Genomic DNA, 7,358 nt, shown 5'->3' with positions numbered 1-7,358 from the left:
ACAAACGGCTGCAGCCTATAATAAGAAGTATGTTTGTTTTTAACATCTGCAGACTGCTGCAGTAAACTGAAATTTAAATAAACTAACTTTATAAACTGAAAATAATTCTCAACACCAAAATTTAATAATTCTAGTCTTAAAACATTGAAAGAATACTAAAAAGAACATGTAAAAAAACAAAAATATAAAACTTTTAAAAAAACTTAAAAGATATAAAAGAAGCTATTAGTTTTATTCGAGAAAGAAAAACTAATTTTAAAAAACATAAAAAAATAGAATAATAAAAAAAATTATGAAATATTGCAAACGATGTTTACAAAGTTCGTAAAAAATTACATACGTTAAAAAATATGCAATTGAAACTGAAAATATTATTAATAGAAACGGTAAAAAATTAAAAAAATCAAAGTTTTTTTTTAAAAAAAAATCAAGTTAAAAAAATTTGTGGAAACTATAAAAAGAAATTGTATCAAATCCATAAATAAAAGTTTAAGAAAATCAAAGTTAAAAAAAAAAAAAAATTCTACCAAAATTCTAAAAAAACACTTGGAAAAAATGAAAGCTGAAGAGGTTAGAAGAGGCAAGTCAAGTGATGCGCCACGCATCACACGCGCAGAGGTTTTGTAGTCTGAAGTCTTTCAAAAAACAAACTGCTGCGAGAAGGAAAGTGTTGCGTATGTGCTGCGCCGCGCAGCAGTAAGTGGTTTGAAGAGGTTTTTTTTAAAAAACAAACAGCACCTTAGTCACAATATATGACGGTGGAGTTAGTTAGTTTGCCAAATAGCAGGGACCATTTGTGCCAAAATTAGAAAGACTGTGTCTTCTTCCCCCTTCACCTGGTGCAGGTCTCGTTTGTCCTCTTCTTCCCCATTAGAACTGATACAAAAATGAATCTTGGAAAGGAAGTGATCCAAATTCCTCAAAGGTGAGCCTTTGACTAAATTGAGACTAAATTGATGAGTCTCTTTCAAATCCTTTTGACTGGAAATCCCGGATCTAAGGCTATTAAGAGGAAATTGTCGGCATTGGAAATTCACCACCAAGAACCACCACACTACCCTCACTGTTTCTCCCTGGTAGAAACCGCCATCCCCACCCCACTGCCGCTGCAGGAGCTCCTCCCTCCACCACCACAACCCAGCCACCCATCTAGTGTTCAATCAAACCCACCGTCCAATCACCCCTACTGTCTTCGTTTTGGCTTCACTGTCAAAGAAAAAAAAAACAAGATGGCACCACCACTGAGAGTGGCCGAGAACCGTTGTCACCTCCATCAAGAACCAGCACCGGTGGTCTTGAACCACCGTGTTACACCACCAAACACTATCCAACCTCATCCTACCTCCTACTCCCTCCCTCTCGACGACCTGTTGTTCATTCACGAACTCGACTGTTTTCTGATGATCATCAACTCCTCCTCCTTCCCTCGTGTCATTCACGTAGACTGTAATCCAAAACTAAGCACCAGAAGGCCGTCGGAGCAGCCTCCTGCCGCTCACTGCCACCGTCGCCATTCTCCGACGCCATCTCCGCCGGGATGCCTCTAGTAAGTCATCTCCATCCTCTCCATTTCGTTCCGATGACCCACTGTCAAGCAAACAGCCGAGAACTAAGAGACCCAACGAACGGGTCTTGTTCCAGTTCATGTATCTGTAGCGAGAGAAAGAAGACGACACTGTGTAAAATTTTATTCAGTTCGTTTAAAATAGACCCTGAAGATGTATCAGGTTACCAATCAGACCCCCGTCTTCCAAACTTGAATTCAAAATAAACAGAATGGCCCCTCCCATGTAATTTCCTTACGAACTGAATCCAAACTCCTAAACTGTCATTAAAATAATCAGGAACAGCCCCTTTCCTCGAAATATTTTAGCAAGATGGGTACAAAACTGTAACTTAGGCTGAGAATATGCACTTTTAGCCCCTGTTTTTGAAATAATTTACGAAATCAGTCCCTTGTTGAAACCTCTTAGCAAGATTAAACCCTAGAATTTAATTGTTTTAATAAAAACCACTCCATACCTAATAATTAATATCAAAACTACCCTTTTGGTTATTAGGTAAAGTTAAATAGAACCGGTGATTCGTTTTAAGAGTACGGAACGTCACAAAACGACCTTCGCAACAAATTTCACCATCGAGACTCGTTCACGCTTCAAGGGTGAGTGTTACGGCCCCTTTTTATGTTTTATTATTTTGGGGGGGAATACATGTGAAATATATATAAATATATTTTTCGGTTATGAAATGTGTTTATAAACATCCTAAATCTATATATCGGTTATGGAATACGCATATAAAACATATATCTAGTTTTAATACTTATTATTGTCAAAATAATGTATTATAAACCGATTTCTTTACGATATACATGGGTTTAAAAATATTATTAGTCTTGTGCATAATTTTTTTTTTTCACTTGCTTCGAGCATGTACAAACATATTTATTAATTATATATGTACAAATTATAACAATTATATCTTGGAAATCATTCATGCATGTGAAGAAACATTTTATATATTTAAGTGAGTGACATACATTTTTACGGATTTATCGAACTTACTCGGCTTTTATAGTGTAGCTTTACCGTATAACCTAGTTAATGGCCTCTATAGTGAGACAATATTCATTACCTAAGCTTAACCACTTAGTATTCCCATTTAAACTATAACTGTTAATCCTCGGAGCGAGATATGCATGTATAGATCTATACGGGTTGACACCCCCACCTGCGGTTGCTAGCTACAACCTCGACTGATCAATCGAAGCGGGTGATAAATATCTTTAGTATAACTACGACGTCTAATGAAGCGTTGTGCAGGGATTATAACAGGTCACATAGCTCGGTTATAGGACTCACTATAGGCATTAACCAGACTCTTTAACTAGAAACCACGGATCCGGTTTCTCGGTTTATCAAACATTTTAAGTATGGACTTACTTATGGTTTAACTCTTTATCAAACATTTTAAGTATGGACTTACTTATGGTTTAACTCTTTATCAAGCATTTTAAGTATGGACTTACTTATGGTTTAACTCTTTATCAAGCATTTTAAGCATGTATTTACTTATGGTTTAACTCTTTACCAAGCATTTTAAGTATGGATTTACTTATGGTTTATCTATTTATCAAGCATTTACAGTATGGGTTTACTTATGGTTTATCACTTTATCAAACATTTTATGTATGGATTTACTTATGATTTTATCTCTTTAACAAATATTTCAAGTATAGATATACTTGTGATTTAACCAGTTATCAAACATGGTTTTAACCACAAAAGAAATACTTTCTAGATTTATAAAGTATCATTACTGCGGTTAGCAGAAAACCTGTAACTCTCACCAACCTTTGTGTTGACCCTCAAATCACATGTATTCTCAGGAGATCAGTGAACCAGCCTTTAACAAAAGATTTGTTCATGGATTTTCGGGCAATCTAGTCTCATTTAGTTTTTGTTATGTCGGCCTACTCGTTAAGGCAAATTTATGAATCTATTATTATTATATGTATGAACCTTGTATTTGAACTTTAAATTGGAATGTAACTGTTATGCTGTTATTGTTGTAACTTGTGATGTATATTCAATTTGCTTGTGATCCATGAACTAAGTCGCACAGCCCGGCGTATTCCGCCGCCTCGGCAGGGAGTGTGACATTCCTAGTCTTATATGTGACTGAAATACTAATTCTTGGAATAAAGATTAAACATAATTGCATTAATTGTCAAGATCTTTAAAATTTCAAGATATAAGACTATGAGCGAGTTTATCTTGTCAATACCACATGACATGATTTTAAGCATGCCTCGGAATCCTAGTACAATAGTTGAACTAGATAGTATGATTGTATTCCATATGTTGCTATAATTCGACTAATCATATATGTCATGTTATGCATTAAGGCCAGATAAATCGTATACTTGGATCATGAAGAACAAATACCAGTATAATTTAAGAATAAGTCTTGATATGACAGACAGGAACATTCTAAAGTACTTACGAAGAACTACAAACATATTCCTAATCTGCAAACTATTTTAAAGAAAGCTAAGTGTCAATTGTTACACAGTTGTTGAACTTCAAAATAGATTGAGATTATCCTCAATCATAATCGGGTGTGTCCTCATTATGAATGAAGAGATCGTTACATGGAAAGGAGTTTCAAGCAAATTTTGCATGCGTTACGCAACAAAGTCAGAATATATTGTTGTTTAAGAAACCACATATGCGAATGCTTAAATGATTAGTTTATTTATGACTATAAGTAATCCCATTATCCCAGTAGTGGTATCTAAGTCATATTTAAGCATCTAAAACATTCTAAAGAGTTTTCTATATATACAGGATATATATATATATATATATATATATATATATATATATATATATATATGAAATAGAAAAAGTTTTTGTACACAAAGTATATAAAAATCAAGTTTTTTGAATCTACTTAACAAAGTTCCTTCATTAGCTAAACCATTAAAGTCACGTTGGTGCTATAGGACCTTGTTGATCTAAATGAATAAATTTGATTGAAATTTAGTATTTGGATATTGGAATAGTATAAGCAACATTTATTGTAATGATTTGATTTATTAGATATAGTCTTTTCGTTAAATAAATAGTTGTGTTCTATATTAGCATGTTTAATCCTTGAATAACATGGTTATTCTAAATGTCTATAGTCGTTCATAGGTCTGGAGGCGTCTATGAAATAAGACTAATATGAATGGATTGGTTGATTTTCATGGAGTTGAAAATAGCTAAGGGAAGCGACCAAAATTCATAGGTACTTGATTGGAGAATAAGTATTGGATATGACCCACATCAAGATCACTTCATGGATCATAGTTATGAGTGATATTTGATAAAGGTATATATATTTATGTCCTTCGACCTGAGATAAATATTAGGTACTTAAGTATAAGGAAATATTATGCTTTGACATGGTTCAACGATGTTTGTAACCATGCAGCTATAAAGAGCATCATTAGGTAGAATACAAACTGTGCTAGAGGCGCATGTAGTCAAGAATGGATTTGTTCCTCTTATGTGTTGAGAGTTAGACATCTAAGGTGCCTTAGTTAAAGTTGGATAGGAGATGAGAATGATTCAATCCATGTCTCAACATCCAACATTATGTATCAACAAAGAGAATACTAATAAACTTACCTAAAACATCAAATGTAGCTTTGAGCTCCTGGAATTAGTTGTTGATAAGATGGAACTCCTTTGTATGTTGTTAGGGGTAGTAGCCCATCACTAGACGCCAACTACTGTCTATGTCAATCCATAATGAATCTTGTGCAAGGGGGAGATTATCGAATCTATATGCTCAATAATCATTATTTAATGATATTTGCTAATAAAATATGACCATATAGGAGTTAGATTAGATGTCTAAGCCCATAACTATTATTGGTATGTACTTGACCCGAGAGTAGCATGGTCCATTTGGGTTGCATATCATCAGGACAATTTGTAAGGATGGATTCTTGAGAGAAGGTTATATATATGATTTATTAATATATTATAAGTTATAATATATTAATATGAAATCATATGTTTTAATTAGTATTGATCAAGAATTAATTTAGAATTAATTTAGTGATCAAAAGAGACTAACCAAATCTATGGGGACTAATTGTGGTAATTAGTTATATTTATATTTATATGTGTTGGGCTTATGATCCATGTTGGACCAAGTTTATGTATGGATACATAAAGAGTTGGGCCACATGAACCATGGATCGTAAACCCATGGGTATGGTTTTGGGTTATACCCATGACCCTTGAAATCCAACATATAAATACATGTTCTTAACCTAAAAACGCCTACATGCATGTTCTTGGAGTTCATGGGTGTTCTTGGGTGCATGAAATTCTCTCTCAAGTTCCACCTTTGTCCATGATGTGTTGTGATTCCATTTGAGGCTTCCACACTATTGGGGCTAAGCTTTTAAAGGCCAAATTCATCAAGTTCCACAAGCTACACAAAGAGGTAAACTTCTAACTAGTATTTTATGTGGTTTATATCATTTGTATGCTAGTTGTAGGTTTAAAGATTTGGAAACAATATTTCATGTATAATTAGAGAAAACATAGATCCAAAGCTTTTAGGGTTGTATGTGCACCATAGGATGTTGTAGTATACTAAAACCCAACAGTGGTATCAGAGCCATGGGTTGTTTTCTATTAAACTTGATGTTTTATAAGTTTTCAAAGCAAGAAAATCGAAAATTTTTCCTTCTGCCCAGTGAACTCGCCGATTCCACTGAGTGACTCGCCGAGTTGGTTGAAGATGGCCTTGAACTCGTCGAGTGCAGTAAGCAACTCAACGAGTTGGTTGTCCAGACAGCAGAATTTTCGACCTTTTGGCCTGTTTTGGATTGGAATCATTACCACAAAATGTTTTAGTTCATAAAATTTGATTTTGTTGTTATGGTAATGATGATTCTCTTCCAATTAAAAGATAATTGTCATAATTTCAAGATTTGTATTAGTTTATATGTTTATCTGTGACATCCCCAATTTCACGGCCAGAAAAGACTGATTTAGTTTATGCTTTTTATAATAAAATCAGAGTAATCATTTGATTAAAATTGTTGCGGAATTTGTTCCCAAAACAAAATATGATAAAAAGTTTACCAAAGAATTTCTTAAGGAAATGTATTTTTATTATATATCAAAACCTTAGGATGTCATGTTCGGGTACAGACCAAATGCATAAACAGTACATTATAAGCCTTACACAATTATTTACAACTACTGGCCTATAATCCAAAAATCCCTCATCATCATCCAAATTATGCTCTGGGTCCACTACCTGTAAAACAGAAAGCTGAGTGGGTCAGGTTTGGGAGCCTGGTGAGCATATAGGGTTTTCAACCCACAAATAATAATAAATTTATTAATTTCATCGACCAACAATAAATTTATTAATTTCATCCACCAACAATAACCCTGATTAACCATTCCCGTTATCCTCACTTTACGTCCCTAAACACCTATACAAGGGACCTAGTCTAAGGATTTTAATATCGGGATGGACTTTACTGCTAAGGGGATTCCTCAGCCATATATGTCCATAAGGAAACCATGAGGGGGATGGAGTACACCGGTGAACATCAAGTCCACAACACCTACAAGTTGCGAGCCTGCTAGTGTTCTACAGGACTGTCTAGAAAAGTCCATGGTCGTCATCCATACTCCGCTAGATGACTGGAACAACAACAACATCGAGGCCTCTCATCATTTTATCACACACCAACTATTTCATCTACCCATGTTATACCCAACATATTTGTAGATAATATATATATATATATATATATATATATATATATATACAGT

General features: G+C 34.2%; 1 long non-coding RNA gene across 1 annotated transcript; it reads left to right on the top strand.

The window, feature by feature from the left end:
- Positions 1-929: 929 nt before the first annotated feature.
- On the top strand, positions 930-3,574 carry LOC145169137 (uncharacterized). The gene is made up of 3 exons (XR_013742327.1): positions 930-1,546; positions 2,061-2,161; positions 3,389-3,574. It is a non-coding gene; the product is annotated as an uncharacterized LOC145169137 (long non-coding RNA).
- The last annotated feature ends 3,784 nt before the right edge of the window (positions 3,575-7,358 follow it).

The sequence above is a fragment of the Lactuca virosa genome, chromosome 4, assembly GCF_052849685.1.
Source record: "Lactuca virosa cultivar CGN04683 chromosome 4, Lactuca_virosa_CGN04683_v6, whole genome shotgun sequence".
In the NCBI taxonomy this organism is placed as follows: domain Eukaryota; kingdom Viridiplantae; phylum Streptophyta; class Magnoliopsida; order Asterales; family Asteraceae; genus Lactuca; species Lactuca virosa.
This window is presented reverse-complemented; position numbering and strand designations above follow the sequence as displayed.